Source organism: Montipora foliosa, chromosome 3 (assembly GCF_036669935.1).
Source record: "Montipora foliosa isolate CH-2021 chromosome 3, ASM3666993v2, whole genome shotgun sequence".
NCBI lineage: Eukaryota > Metazoa > Cnidaria > Anthozoa > Scleractinia > Acroporidae > Montipora > Montipora foliosa.
Window position 1 is genome coordinate 23567361 of NC_090871.1, and position 17190 is coordinate 23584550.

A 17190-nucleotide genomic window follows, 5' to 3' on the forward strand; every position below is an offset into this window, starting at 1 on the left:
CGGAATATGGTCAATCGAACGCACCCTTAATATAATCAATACAATCAGGGTAAAATCATGGTTGCCAAGAGTTCGCAATGGACCTATAATGTCATTTGAACCACTTGCTCCTAACTTAATCATTTTTTCTGGGTATTTTTCCCCACTGCTCCTCAAACATCATTGAAATTATCACCCTCAGCCTTGATCTTGTGTTACTACTCACTGCATTGTCATTATTATCAACACCACCCACCACTACCAATCAACATTACTTACACTTGTAATGGAATCTGCAGATGCTGTCATGTCAGCAAGACCTGTCGTAAACAAGGTACGACTCTAAATTGGCTATCATAGGATCCACTCCTCCCTGGACACGGTCCATCAGTTGAAACATCAGTAGAAGTTCTGCAATAGGGGAATGTGTTTTCTCCCAGTCAATGTAGAGGCTACAAAATTTAAGAACTTTGACCATCCCATATTATTGCACCTTGCATTGCTGTATCCATTAATGTACTTATCAAAATCAGAAATGCAGTAAAAAAAATAATAAAATAATAATAATAATAATAATAATAATATAAGTGATGATAAAATACATTATAATATCACAGTTTGATACAGGTTTCTGGTCTCAAAAGTGTGCTTTAAAAAGAACTTCATGGCAAAGTAAAATAGTAGGTAAAGCTCAGCTAGTAGTTTACATGTAAGCCTTGTAATTTTGTATGAAAAAGCCCTCAGACAATATTTTAATAATATTATACAATAAAACACATGTATTCACATAGCATAACAAACACTTACTCTCTGTTTCATTGGCTGCTATCATTCCAGGACATTCAGCTAGGATGGTTTCTTTGAAGTTTCCAACAAGGACATTTACACAGCAATTTGTCAGCTGGGAAAAAAAAACTACTTTTACCTGCTAAATCAAATTGAAAAGATTGTGGCAGAAGGGTTTCCAGGTTTACAAATTATCAATCATCATGATGACGATGACGATGACAATGATTACTGTTGTTATTGCTACATTGTACATAATACTTTAAACTATTCAGTGGTTAAGTACTGACAGCCAACAAAGATCATTGGCTGCTTCACTCAGAAATCATCTACACATACCTTTTTCCCTACACAGGGCTTGAAATTATTGAAAAAAATCCATTCGCAAGATACGTAAATTTAGTCGCAATTTCAAAATTAAGTCGCAAAATCGTCATGCTGCATTTTGTTGTCAGCCGTCAAGGCTGTTGCCCAACAGGAGCCCGGTAGCCTGGGGCTCCCAAAGAATAGCTCTGGGCCCCTTAATTTTTCACAGCAACACCTTTCACTTCATATGTTGGGCTCCTAAGTTCTCAGCGTTTAGCTCTGAGGGCCCCTTTAAAATTTTCTTAGGCAGCAGCTTTGGCTGTTTTTTTAGCAAAACAAAATGAGCCCACAATACTATGTGTAAAGAAACTGCTGGAAATGGCGAATGATATAGAAAGAATGGAGTTGTGCACGTAACATTGCAGTTAAATTAAGCTCCAATTACGCTATCTTCAGATTGAAAGAAAATTCACGGCAAGAAACAAATTTAAATAATTTTGTCAACTGGCAACTGCTAAGTTAATCCTTTTGTTTAGAAAGAGAGAAGTGGAAACAAGTCTCAAAGGGACAAATTTTCAGTTGCAAATGCGACTGTATTGGTCGCAATTTCAAGCCCTGCTAAATTGAAAAAATGAAAGACAGACTCTTTCAAACCTAAGATTAAAACTCATTTTGACAATTACCAGATGAAGTTGTCTAAACGTGATGATCACTTTTACTTTCTATTCTTTGTAATGTACACGAAACAAATAAAAACTTGGCTGTGGTGTTGTTGCAGGAGTTTGCCTTCCTCTCTGTAGCCTCTTATAGTTTACTTGTAACTGTCATGTCTCTTCTCCTCAAATTCCATACACCCTGGCTTTTGAAAATTTTTACACCATGTCACACAACTTAAGCATGGTTGGCATTGTTAATCAAGAAAGTCAGTCCAATTTAAATCATTAGAACATTTTGATGTCAAGTTCACTACACTCCAATGATCCAACACATCAGTCCACCTTGGATAGAAAGTTGGTGCATGAAAGAACTTGGCTTACCACGTCAACGGAGTTACACCCTTTCCTTGTTTCAAGGTATCGCACGGCTCTTTGTTCCTCTTCCTTCAACTTCATCTCTGCCTGAAAAAAACAAAATTCAAAAATGAGAAAAATCAATGTCCTTTGATGACACCAAAATGCTGCACTGAACAACACATTTTCTATGAAAGCAGAATGCAAAGCAGTTTGCATTTTCGCCAAAGGAACAGATCAAGGTCCCTCACTAGCTTAAGGAGGGTAGCTCTAAACTACAGAAAGACAACAGTTGCTAAGGACGCTTTTTAGTTGAGGGCCCTACAAAAACATTGCATGGATCGTTCTTTGAAGTAACTTTTTCATTGAAAATCTGACATCACTTGAATCAGAAGGCGCATGCACAACTAGCCCCATGTGTTTCAGTGAAAAAACATGCAAAACCTCTCAGGAAAGGAAAGGAAGAGGCGGTGTTTTCACCAGATGAGAACCGTCCCTTCATTTTTCGTAAACTGAAGCATGGAATTTCCATTTGGACAAAAAATGGAACTGATATTTTGAAGAGTGTATCAAAGGAGGCCTTATGATGTCATATTTTTTTGGCAAAATAATTTTTTTTTCAAATCCATGCTACAGATTTTGTGTTAGAATCTTCTCATACTGTTGGGTTAAAAATTTGTGAAAAACACAGTTTAAACCATTGACTCTCCAACCTCGTTCCCAGGGTCTCTCTGCTCTGCCTCCATTGTCGTTGAGAGAAGACCCTGGTTCACGCTGGTCACGTGTCTCCCAGAATCTGGGAGGTTGGCGAAATGTGTGTTAGGGGAAGGGTGGCAATGTCGGCTTTGTTGACATTGCAAAGAAGGGAATCAGCACGCAATTGATTTTGAGGCCAGATGACCATTGACAAAACCTTTGACAGCAGTATTTTATGTACTACACATATGGAATTCGACATGAAAGGAAAAAAGTTGTGGTCAAATCAATCGGACGCCACAGATAATATCCTCACGTTATTCAAGTTTTCATCCGTGTGAAGGTCCGGATCAACGAAGAACGCTAATAGTTTGCGACAATTTTAAAGGAAAGATTTTGTTGTGCAAGAAAACAAGCAAAACAGTTATCCATGGAAAACAAACATGTTCAGCGATCAGCCGGTGTGTTGTTATTTAAGTTCTCGTGTCACATATCGACCTCAAATCCATCAAATCAAACTGTATTAGCATGTGCAGGTATTTCATTTTGTTCTTTGATTTTCGTTTTTCTTTCGAAAGTTAAACAACGTGATTGCTAAAGTCGCAACCTTGTACAGCGAGTTGACATTTGACTTATGATATTTATATTTCAACCACTTCGTGTAAATTGTCGATGTCGTTAAGATTTTTTTTACCACTGCACCGCGCTTTAATAGCGTGTATATTTTTAGTCACAGTGAAATAAAAGAGACATTTTTATCAAGCAAACGTAGTGTTTGGTGTATTCTTTTATGTTAGTGTTTGTTCTGAAGAAGCAACTTTGGCTACTAATGAAAATAATGTTTTTTAAAGCAAACGTCAATCGCCGCTCGACATTGAAGTCGTCTTGTTGATCACAAAAGCTCTTGCTTTTAGTTTGACCGCTTTTGTGGGAATTCATCTCATGTGGGAATATAACATCAGCTCTTTTGCCCTTTTTATTTTAGAAATGCCTTGTTAAACGAATATTTTTTCGCCCAGGTGCGGTTGCGGGATCAAAATATAACGAAAACACTACCCTAGTGGAAAAATGTTTGTCGACGAGAGCCACGTGACCAGCGTGAACCAGGGTCTTCTCTCAACGACAATGGAGGCAGAGAAGAGAGACCCTGGGAACGAGGTTGTTGAATCCCATGGGTTCCCCATTGACAAGTAAACCGTCTGGCGTTAGACAGAGCAAAATACCAAGTCTAGCCGGTTTATGCCAGTTTCGATGTCAGTGGGTTAATGGGGACATAGTTTTTCGGTGAGTGATTAACTCGCTGAGTATTTAGGAATTTTCTGTTTTGGTCATGATATTTACCAAATATGGTTGAGTCAAACCACACAAAGAAATGTTAAATAGAACACGCTTGGCAAAAAAAGGATAAATGTCGAGTCAAAGGGACTCAAGAAATGACTATTTGACCGGGTCCATAGCAACAGTTTGGTAGTTAAGAGCCACCCCCCTTAATCCTAGGACAAATGAAAGGAGAATTGATTTGAAAAACAGGTTGTTAAAATCAAAGGTCACCATGGTAGACAAATAAAGACATAAATTTAGCCAAGCCTAAAAGCGGAGCTCCCAGGTTATTCATTGTTACTAACAATAAGTTAATCTGGCTTGATCCTGCCATCCAATCGAAACCCAGAACCCGGTCAGAGGTCAACCTTAATATAAAAAAAAAAAACAGCTGACCTCAATGAACTCTAAACTTGAGCCTGTGATATGGTCATGTGGTACTGGTCAGTCCATACCATGTTTTGACAGGTGTCAATTGACCATAACATGGATGTCCAATATCAAAGAGGTATTGCTGTATTGATGAACTCTAAACTGGTCACATGATACTGGTCACATTGGCATACATGGAGGGGTGGACGTACATTGTACCATCGTACGGTTACCAAAAAAAATTTTCTTGCAATGATGGATCACCATATTTTCTTACCCATAGTGCTCCGCACATGCGCCAGAGATCTGCTATTATACAAACGTACTATTAAAATCTTTAAGTGCTGTTATTAGGAGATAATATTATTAATGGTTAATGTCAGCTGGAACTTGAGATTATGGGCTGAGATTCATGTGTGCTGTAATCAGGCAGCTGGCTATTGCATCAGCAACGCTGGTTCCTAACTGTTTGATACTATCACCACATGTAGACTCTGCTAACAAATTTATTGCCTGAGCAATAAAATGCAGGCAAAGATGAAGATCAAATACCAAGCTGCCAAGACAGCACACAAGAGTGCACATTACAAGACAGTAATAAAACCCACGTGGTTAATGATGGGATAGCTCCATTGATCTAGTGAGGGTCTTAGTAAGGCACAATTTCATCTTCTCTAAATTTCTCTACAAAAATAAGGAATTTATCAAATTCTTACGTATTTCATGTAATTCTGCACACCATTCTCCTGTAAGTAAGCTGCTGCCTGTGTTTTGTAGAATTCCTCTGTAGCATCCAAATAAGCTTTTTCAAAGTTATCTTTGTAAATTCCTAGCTTGTCCACAATATCTGAACTAAGATTAACTGAAATAAGTGATAAATTATATTAACTAACACAAGATTAGCAAGCTATTAAAAGTGGGGTGACTGGCTAAATCGTGTGGGTCGTGGGTCCTGTTTGTTTGAAGATTAAAAAAACGATACAGGGATGGCACTAGGATTTTTCAATCCGGGTCCTGGGACCCGCATGTTCGGACAAATTGGGGTCCCAAGCATTTTTTGGGGTCCCAAAATCTTGGTGACCCTCTGCGAGAAAAAGAGTATGTTTTAAATTATGAGAAAAAGAGAGTAACCAACTTGGAATTAATATTGACGCATATGCATAGGAACGGCCGACAAAGGCTTTTTCTAGAGCCGTTACATTCATTCCTGGACAAGAACTCTGTTAATGAAAGAGCACCCTTTCCAAGGCTTTACGCATCACTGGTTTCCTCCCTTAGGAGCAACGAACAGTGACGTCTTTTGATATATATTGCAGTCAGTGACTTGCAGAGTACATTCCTCTGAAGAAGACCGCAGAAGGCGGTCGAAAATTTAGTTTTAACCTTTTTAGATGTTTTAAACCCCATTTCTTAGAACTTCAATTATGATCACAGACCGCTCCAACAGTTTTACAAACAACAGAATATACTGACAAATCAAAGCAAGTTGTGTGAGTTATTTAAGTCAGTGCCTTGCGTCCTGGGACGCATTAAAATTTCGATGATGCATTTTTTGGATTTTATTTGCGTAAAAATGCACGATTTCTGCGTTAACGCGATCCCTGCGATATATATTAGCTCCCTCAGTGCTCGGTCCAAATTTGTCTTAGCTAGGTCTTGTCTGTTTCGAGAATTTCCAGTCGTTGATAAAAAAATGGTTATGGTTAGGGTTAAGGACCCACCCACCCACGCCGATTAGACACTCTCTTAAAAGTGATACAAAGCCATAAAGGTGTTAGTGTTTGGTGGTTACTCAACACAACAAAAGTGGACAACATCAAGTTAAATGTAAAGAACTTTCTTTGAACCTAAACTAGCCTTGTACAAGTGTTTACTTTAGACACACATCAAAAGTGTCACTTACCATACGATTCTCTTACACCAATAACCAGCTGAGAATCAAAAGCTTCTCCATTTCTTTCTGCATGAACCAACTTCATAGCACTTGACTGCAGCCTTGATTTGATGGTGCGGAATATTCCCTCATTCCAGCTTTCTAGCATTAACTAGCAAAATATATAAAGACAATTCAGCATTTTATAGTTTGCTAATCTGCTATTGGTTAGCAGATACAAGTCTATTCTGAAGTATTTTCCACCTCTCATTTTTCAAAGCCAGCTCATGCAAAACCTCCTCAGTGACAACACTAGGAAATAATACATCTTTTTGTAGCATACAAACTGGATGAGTAAATGCAGCCACACCTTCTGAACAGTAATTCCATCTGTTTGAGGCCGTTTGCTAGCACCTCCACCAGCTTTGCCCTGCAGATTTGACTCCAAAGTATTAAATGGTTTTGGAAGGTAGTTGCACTGAGTGAAAAACTTGGACCATTCACCAATATACGCTCGCAACAAGGTTGAGTTATCCTCATGCTTTAGAACACGCTGAAGGAAAGAAATTTTAAATATCAGTCGCTTGTTTTTTTACTATCACAAACATTCACCTTGTTTTCTCCTTTTAAACCTGGAGAGAAGTAGATAGAAGCAAGAATAACTGTTCCTTTTCACGCTTCTGGCATGCACAACTAAACAACATTTTTTTCCGTTGCTAAGCAGTACTTTAACTCAAAACCATGACATCAAGTTTAGAGGAGCCTTCCAGGGAATTTTATATAACTTTGATTGGTCAGTCACATACTTTCAAGCTGACAAATCAACTTTTTTGACATTTTCTGGTTAATGTTCTTGTAAAACGCTGTTGGCACATTTTCAATTAATTTTCAAGTAATTCTGACAAGCTATGACAAATTATTCACAGAGAGAAACTAAGAGCATGTACACATGCATGTGTGTATATGCGTAGATGTACACTTCGCTTACCTCTTGGACATGTTTAATGAAAGACTCCACTTCATCTTTTAAAGCTTTGTAAACTTTTTGTGATCCCTTCTCATCCCAGTTACAGACTTTATGGACATCCCTATCACATAAAACATTTTATCCTTGCAAGATCAGTACAATGTCAAGCAGAAAGGTACGGTATATGATAAATAATTTTATGAACGTGGTTGTGCATTTCCTGATTTATCAGCACAAGTAGTACTTAACAAAATTACTCAATTGCCGTGTTTCCATATCAACTTCCATATTGCACTCTGTAACCTCTTTTGCACTCAATAACCTATTTGTGCATTCACTATTGACCAATCAGAAACCTGATATTCTGTTGAGTATTGAATAAAGAAATTTATCACCTAAGGGTTTTTGTTTAAATAATCATACCATCTAATTCCTTTAAATGACAATTAAAGATGATTGTATGGCAGCCAGTAAGGAGAATTAGCATTTAGATCTCGGGAGTGAGAGTGCATGGGTCACATCTAGCTAAGCTGGCTGATTTTTAAATCCATTTTTAGCAGCAGCAAAAGACAAAACCCTTACAATAACCTCTGGCTGAAAGTTGAATTTCACAGTCCACATATCAATTTTTTGAAAGGTGCAGAAAGATGAATTTTCTCGCATTATGGAATGCAAGCATTGTTGATTTCTGGTATCTTGAAGGTGTGGTGATTGCAGTGGGTGTTATCAGGTTTATTAGGTACCTCGCATGACTGCAAGGAGGTTTTTTTTGCAGTTCAAGGTCACTTGACAGCAAATTTCATTTGCATTTTTATAAATTTCCTTTTAAGGACAGTGCCTACTACCTACTATTGTTACTGCGCATACAATCTGTGCATCTTAAGATATTTGGATTTCCTATGGATGGTGCTTGTTAATACAGGAAAATTTTTGCGTGATTCAAAAACATGTGGAGAAAGCTGAACTTACCAAGAGTGCTCTTGGTATCACAAGAGTGCTCGTGGTTACTATCAAAAATGAAAATTGGTGGTAACCACACATTTTTCAGAGATAAATAAGGTTCAATTAGGAAAAGAATGCCGTACATGTACATTGCTTTGTATTTTAAAGCTTTTTACAAATATTGTTGATTAATTATCTTTGAAAAATGTGTGGTTATACCCCCAATTTTCTTTTAGGATTTCAATAACGCTCGTTAAGATCTGCTTTTCCTGCATATTCAGTATACCTTTGAATTAGTGGGCACCATTCTTAAATCCAAGCTGTGTCTTAATTTTCAGTTTGCAAGTATCGGGACAGTAGCTGTTTTTAGTTATCATGTTGTAATAATTATTGCCTTGGGTTCATTTGATTTCTGATTTTTATGCAAAATTAATGTTCCTTACTTTAAGGACAAGAATTGTTATCTGGGAGCCTGTGGTATGAGTACCGGTAGTCGTCAATAAACAAGATGCCCATTCCTGGCTCTTGTTGGCGTTAATGGAATTTAGAAAAAAATGATTTTCTTCTTGAATCACTGCATAGTGAGTAGACAACAAACTGTCTTATTACATCTTTCAGATAGTACATGAGCAACGGTTGACTAATTTAACAGGCCATATTCAACAGTATGCAGGGCTCAAAGTTAACAACCAAATGGTTGCACATGCTACTAAATTTTTGTTTGTGCCTCTAAAAAAACATGTGATCACACTCGCGTGCCTTAAAAAGCTCAAGCAGAGTGCGACTGAATTGCCTCTCTGCTTTCTCACCTGACTATACTTGCGTACTCCGAGTGGTACGTCATGAAACAGAAACATCAATCAACAGATATAGATTTATCATATGGCCCAAACAGCTCCGCGCGTGCTTTTATTGCAAAGCTATTGGGAAAATCTCCGTGTGAGAGCCATATGCATTAGCGCAAGCAGGGCCGGAAAAAGCCGTACGGCCATACTAGGAACACGTACTGCTCTGTGCGATGCAATTTTAGGGGATTTCATCGCTTTTAACATCCAAGTAATTTACAGCCAGAAAAGCAAATGCAAGCAACATATTAGATAAATTTTCTGTGCATATTTTGTTTTTTATTTTGTCCTAACTTCATCTTCTGAGTGCTCATAAATAGTGTAAAGCGCCCATATGATAAAATGCTTATTGATTGAGTTTAGGTCAGGCCAGACAGGAAAATATTTGGCCCTCGGTCATGGCGCTTGGTCCATACACCATGACCTCAGGCCAAATATTTTCCAGTCCGGCCCTCCCAATCAGTCAATAAGTACATAATACATAACACAGGGTTCATACTCTTTTAAGCTCTTCAAATTCCATGACTTTCCATCACTGTTTCCATGATCTTCAGTTTAGCTGTCACGTAAGAAAATTTTCTATCCTTATTTTAGGACATGACTCAGATCGAATTTGAATAAATTAACAATCTCTTTTTGCCCAACAGACGGAAACTTCCGATTGTTTGTTGGAAACTTGTCTTTATTTCATTTTATCCTTGCTTTGACACTGCAATGATTAATTTATGATTTATAATTTTCCATGGCTTTCCATGACCGACCATAAAATTCCATGACTTTCCAGGCCTGGAAAATGAAATTCTTAAATTCCATGACTTTCCAGGTTTTCCATGACTCGTACGAACACTGTAACAAAATCTGGCCCTAAATAATAAAGTTACATTATTTTCCTTTCATCGGTGTGTGTTTACTTGTCATCAGTTTTCTCAAAAATTTCCCGTCCATTTTTCCTGTTGATGTTTCATTCCATGACCGATCATAAAATTCCATGACTTTCCAAGCCTGGAAAATGAAATTCTTAAATGCCATAACTTTCCAGGTTTTCCATGACCCATACGAACACTGTAACAAAATCTGGCCCTAAATAAAGTAACATTATTTTCCTTTCATCAGTGTGCATTTACTTGTCATCAGTCTTCTCAAAAAATTTCCCGTCCATTTTTCCTCTTGATGTTTCATTCCATCCCATACTCTTCTGTTTTGTTAAAACTCTGCGGGCACATGCAAATGACGACTACGAATAAAGCACATGCTTATTGCATATGTTAGAGGTTTGTGATTGTGGAAGGTCAAGAGAGGGTCAACAATATGAGCCTTTTTCTTCAAGCTAAGAAAAATGTTTAAAAAGTGACTTATATCCCAGTTAAGTCATTGCGCTTGTATTGTCTTGTATTCAATAATTTTCTTATAAAAAGCCACCCTTCACATTCGACAAAAGAAGTAAATGTGCCTCGAATGTACCCCGTGAGCAGGGTCTCTTTCAATCCTCCTAGATAAGTCGGGAAGAGGAAAGTAGACTCTGTAGACTCATGCATTAAAAATTCAAACATATTCGGGAGTCAGTCACGCGTGACTAGTAACCACAAAACAAACAGTAGCCCTGGATATTTTCGAGCAACTCTGGCAAACACACGACAACCAAGGAATCATTTCCTTCGAAACTCAAGATAGTTCAAGTTTTTAAATTGCCATTTCAATTTTTAGTGAAAAAATTAATAGGTTTTGCAATTCTGGCAAACTAGTTTCTGTAACCGACATACGGAGGAAATACTCATGGGAATTTAGACAGTCAAAAATTGTCACCCTGTTATAAATTTAAAAAATACAGATGACATGTGGCGATTGATCATGCACACAAAGTAAAAAAACAGGTTTGACAAGTCGAAACTGGACTGACTCATCCATTTCTTTGGATGAGCAGCAAATCAAAGAAAGTCGAGCTGGCTGGCAGAGCCTACGTTCCTCTTCCCGACTTATCTAGTAAGATCGAAAGAGACTCTGCTGGCAGGGTACCTCGAATGATACTGCGCCACTATATCAGTCCGCGATAGAGCTAAAGAGGATGAACCAACAAGCAAGAAAAGAAAAAATGTAGACAAATTTCAAAGAGCGGGGTTGAACAAATTGGAGTAGCTATAGTATGAGATTCAGAAAAAAAAAATTATGCGCTGCAGATACTGTAAAGCTTTCCCCGTGCATTCATCTTCATCCTTAATCAATGGTTCCCTGCTAGCAGAGGTTTCTTTCCTTTTATGTTCATTGGACTGACGAGTACGGGAAAAGAGACCTCTGCCATGGGTCGAAAGCATGTGCGGCAGTTACTTAGCGACTGTCCCTGGTGAAAATCTTTGAAGGATCTTTGAAGATCCTTAAAGACTCCTCAAAGATCTTTTTGAGGATCTTTCTAAGGATCTTTTCTCGAATCCTCAAGGATCCTACCTAGGATCCTTGAAGATCCTTAAAGATCTTAGCTTTTCTTGCCAAGATCCTCAAAGATCCTTGCCAAGATCTTCAAGGATCCTTGAGGATCTTCGAAGATCCTGTCCAAGATCCTTGAGGATCTTTGAAGATCCTGTCCAAGACCCTTGAGGATCTTTAAAGATCCTGTGCAAGATCCTCAAGGATTTTTAAAGATCCTGACCAAGATCTTTGAAGATCATCAAAGATCCTTGAGGATGTTGAAGGAACCAACCAAAGATCCTTGGGGATCTTCAAAAGCCATATCTAAGATCCTTAAGGATCTTTAAAGATCCTGTGCAAGATCCTCAAGGATTTTTAAAGATCCTGACCAAGATCTTTGAAGATCATCAAAGATCCTTGAGGATGTTGAAGGAACCAACCAAAGATCCTTGGGGATCTTAAAAAACCATATCCAAGATCCTTAAGGATCTTCAAAGATCTGATGCAAGATCCTTGAGGATCTTCAAAAACCCTTGCCAAGATCATGTGCAAGGGTTAGATCATCCTTGAGGATGTTTATGTTTAAATATCATTTAGGACTTTACAGGAACTTAGCCAAGATTATCAATTTTATTGTCCACCTTCTCACCCTGAATTGCACTTATTGGACTGCAGTTTGATGCACAAAATTCCTTTATTTAAACACCTGGAAAAAGGAGCTTTCTTTCTGTAGAAGAGAAACTTCAATACATACATGTAAAATGCTTCATTTGTCTGTAAACTATTTCTGTTATAATGCTAAGTATGATTGAAGTAAAATAACAATGATCAATCATGGGAAATCATTATCCGACTTTATTTGCTAGCATTATTTATTAAACTGAATGAAAAACAGTCACACACTATGATTCTCACTTGAGTAAGATGCAAGTGAAGTTTGGTAAGGCGAACCCTTATCACCCTGGCTTGTTATCCAAAAATGTGCACTAACTCCTGGGTCAAAGAGATGGGAAGAATACAATAAAAATCTAACAAACCTGAACAAATGATGCATTGACTATTGTTTTTCACAGACTTGATGTGGATCAAGTTGCCTTTGACAACATTGTTGTTTTAACATTGAAACTCTGTGACAACTTTGCTCACATCTTATTCAACTGACAATCATAGTAGCTTTTGGAGTTATTTGGTCACATGGTTATCCATTACTTAAAAGTTTAGCTGCATACAGTAAACCAATTTCTTAAGATTACCTGAAATATGACTTGAATGTATAATAATAATCATAGAAACAATAGAGATAAAATACAGATACTCATACAGTTTTTATCAAGTACTCATTAATATCGAAGATATGGCCGGGAATATTCAAAATATTTTCACAAACAGCCATTTTTATTGAGAAAACGTTTCTTAAAAGTAAGACAAAAACCTTAAATTGTAGCCTAGAAAAACAGCGAAAGAGAAACATTACAAGTACAAGTACATGTACTACAACAATAACGTTTGATTTTACCTAACACATTTGTATTTATTTCATTTTATCTATCTTTTCATCACTAATTTTTTTCTTCACTCAGTATTTGGTGCTATTGTCGGTTGAGGCTGCTTTTTTAGAACTTTTTCTGAATATTTTGCAGTTACGCATCCTGAAAGAAAAACAAAACCATAAGGGCAAATTACTCATATTGATTATCATGAATTCCACATGTATTCGCAAGTCATGCCGTGGAAGTGGAAATAAATGTGCATCACCTAACCTTTGAAAATTGCTATGAACCTCAGACACATGTAGCATTTACAGAGAATCGAAGGGATCCTTTGCCAATCATATAATTTGCAACAACCACTCTTTTGATGTAAACCTTATTAAGTAATCTCGTTAAAGATTCACCTATTTTTTACAGGATTATAGCAAGTAAGCCGAATTATAATCCTTGCATGTCAAATTATTTTGGGACTTGAAGTTTGAAAAGTTCGAATTTCGGCAGACTCAATGTTGTACGCAATTAAAATCTTTTCAGAATATAACGTTTTGTTCCAGTATTTCCATATCATTTTAAAGGTGAATGCTTCATCATGCAAAATTCAACACACAAAGAATCTTAACCCCGAGAGATTTGAATTGGTTGAGTTAGCCGAATTAGTCTATCATCATTTGTAAGGACAATAAGTCATCAACTCAAATATTATCTGCTTATAATTAGCGCCTACCTTTGTACTTGGATTGCTGTACGCATTTCCTCGTTTTGAATCAGTATTTAAAGGGTAAAACAATCATGAATCATAAGATTTATGCCCGTTGATACCAACTTAAATAAAACCGCCGAATTGTAAGAGGCGCAATTGGTGACTGCTGACCAAAAGCGAAACGGCTCACTAGTTTCCAGTCTCTCGCGTGTTATCCAAGATGGCGGAGGATTACAACCCTCCGATTCATCTGTACTTTGAAGAAAAAGTGAGCAAAAGTCACAGCAAACTCATCGAATTAACCCTTAAAGGAATGTGAAAAGATACTGATCGAGCCGATTCGTCACTAGAGTCTCTAGATATGGCCCTGAATTCTGTATTTTAGCCCTGGTCTTTTTTTGAAGGATTACGTGCTGACACGAATTCTTTGATATTTCGAGAGTATACTGTTTCATATTGCTTCTGGCCCGGCCTGCAGCTATTACGAGTTCATCAAACAAGGTAACCTGTTACTGATATTTCCGACAATCAATGGATTACATCAGAATAAAAGTTTTCTTTTTAATTGATTCGTGTACAGCGTGATTATTTTTATGTTCAAAGTTTGGTGCCTCAACGATACTTGAGGGTACTCGTACATGTACGTAATACCTCATAGGATCTTTTAATTGGGATTTTATACACTTCACTCCTATAAAAGTCCTTACAAGATCCTTATTCTTGAAGGATCAAGATCACTCTAAAGATCCTTTTTAGATCCTTGAAAGATCCTCATAGGATCTTTCAAGGATCCTAACAGAGATCCTTTCAAGATCACTTTAAGGTTCCTTTTAAGATCCGTGAAGGATCCTAATAAAGTTCCTTTCAAGATCACTATAAGGATCCTTTTAAGATCCTTGAAGGATCCTCATAGGATCTTTCAAGGATCGTAACAAAGATCCTTTCAAGATCACTTTAAGTATCCTTTTAAGATCCTTGAAGGATCCTCATAGGATCTTTAAGGATCCCGATAAAGATCTTTTCAAGATACCTCTGAAGATCCTTTTAGGATCCTTAAAGGATCCTCGTAGGATCCTCGTACAATCCTTGAGGATCTTTCGAGGATCCTTTTAAGGTTTCTTTCAAGATCACTACGAGGATCCTTCAAAGATCCTCAAAAGATCCTAGTATGATCTTTAAGGATCCTGTCAAAAATTTTATTAAGATCCTTTCAAGGACCCGTTTAAGATCCTTGTAAGATCCTCAGTCACTCTTTGAGGATCTGTAAGGATCCTTTTGAGGATCTTTCCAAGATTTTGTGTGTGGATCTTGGTAAGATCTTTGCAAGATCCTGATAATTTCCTCAAGGATCTTGATAAAGTATCCCAAGAGTCCTCAATGTTAGAAAATCTTTGAAGATCCTTTAAAGATCCTTCAAGGATCCTGTGAAGATCTTCATCTTTAAAGATCTTTGTCAGGTCTTTGAAGATCTTTGAAGATCTTTAAAGATCCTTTAAGGATTTTCACCAGGGGTAGCCTGACATCATGCTTCATGTTGCGTAACAACAGCAGAATTATTGTAAAGGAATGGGCGAAACATAGCGGCCTACCACAACAACGTCAAATGCGCAGAATTTATTTCTGCCATTTACAACAGCATGAAGTCTGATCTTGGTGACCTGATGGAATCATTGAAGTATGCGTCTATTACCAATTATGAAGTTGTGTACATCTATTTCATTTTTCAAGTATATTTTCTTTGGTTACAAGTGTACATTGAAAAGGAAATACATGATGATTTAAACTTTTCTGTTATCTCAAATGTTCTTTAACATAATGATAACATGTAACAATAATTTGTTGTTGGAAATTGAGAAGTCAAGTTGATGTAAAAACCACAACAATTTTATTGCTGTCTCAAACGAAACGTAAGTACAGCACAGGATTAAAATAAAATACAAAAAACTGAACATGACATAATAATGTATTCAGTTTTGCTCTTCTTTTGGAACAGGTGCTCCTAGTATTTTAAGCTGTGCTCCTAACATTTCCTGTTGTGCGCCTAAAATGTACACTTGGTAGCACAAGTGCTCCCAAAGCCAAAAGAAAACTCTGAGCCTGGTAGGGCCCGCTGAATGGCCCACTAAATTTGAAATTTTCGATGCAACATTTCATACAAGTTTTTCATGTTGATAAGGTGAAATAAACGTGCGAAACAGTTTGAATCTTGCAAGCAACTATTCAAAAAACCAATGAGATTTATTCTCTTTTTCAAATTTTTACACATGCCCATCATTTGTAGCAGTTGAACATTCAGCTTGACTTCAAAAAGTTATCTTTCCTGCATGCCTTATTACAGGGTATCTTGGAGATATAAAAATTATCCTTCCAACCTTGTTTCTTGGCTGATACCATAAGTTGCAGACAGATCCTTGTTTTTTTCCTCAAGCTCAGTTTATAGTTTGTACTAACCCTATCCAAACCTTAACTCATATCTGCTGAAAGAATTTCTTTACTGCTTGTGAGGTTAACGTTCAATTTTGTCAGCTCTTGTAATTCCTGTAAGCAGTCCAATTTTTATCTTCACAAGAACTCGGTATTGTTTGCTATGTAATTTGTTCACAGTATTTTGTACATGTACTGTAATACCGACTGTAGTTTCCTTGTGTGTAGCTCATTTAAAAACCAATCAGTATCAAATTTTTCACATTAGAAGTGAGATCAATTCGCGGTAAATATCAGGTTATTGTATATAGATAAGCTAAATTGTAAACATCAAATGCAACTTAACGCCGGCTGGTTATATTTCTTTAAGAGCTATTTGATCTGTTTGTTTATCAAATTTTTACAAGTTATTGATGCGAAAGCATCGAAGAAAATGTGAGAACAGGGAAAAAAAAGCCAGATGGTATTGACTTGAAAGACGAACTACTGTGTATTAGCTTCAAATATTCAGTTTAGTAGGTTGTGCAATTATTTTGCTTGCCACTTACCAAAAGAGATTTTGCCATTCTTGAGTTGTCACTGCCTGTTGCTTCAGAAGTTTATTCACTGTGGGTTTGAGCTCATGCCATTTATCTTCAAACTGTACTCCAGGTTTCTTAGCGTTCAAAAGCAACGCGGACATTTTCTCGACATTTTCCTTGTACCTTACAAACTGTGGTACACCTTCGCGTAGAAATTGAATACCACACGCTTGAAAAAGTAACCGCTGACCAAGAGGTTCTGGTTTGGAACCATGGGTGGTAAGGTTGGTAGCCCCAAAAGGCCATTCCGGAATTGCTCTGGGAGCTGAGGCGAGTTTACCATCACATGAAAGATAACATCTGTCCAGTTTGATGCTTATTGGTCGAATAGGGACCGAGTTACGGACTTTAAAACATAGTTAAAAATCCAAATGTCTCTAATTTTGAATTCCAGGGCCCGGTTGTTCGAAAGCCGATTAACGCTATTCCCAGATTTAAAAATTACCAAGGAGTTTCTGTACTCCCAAATGTTGTACAACGCTGATATTTGGCAAAATTT

At 37.3% G+C, this 17190-nt stretch overlaps 1 pseudogene; it reads right to left on the reverse strand.

The window, feature by feature from the left end:
• Positions 1-237: 237 nt before the first annotated feature.
• On the reverse strand, positions 238-16845 carry LOC137995439 (cullin-5-like; annotated as a pseudogene).
• Between the last annotated feature and the right edge of the window lie 345 nt (positions 16846-17190).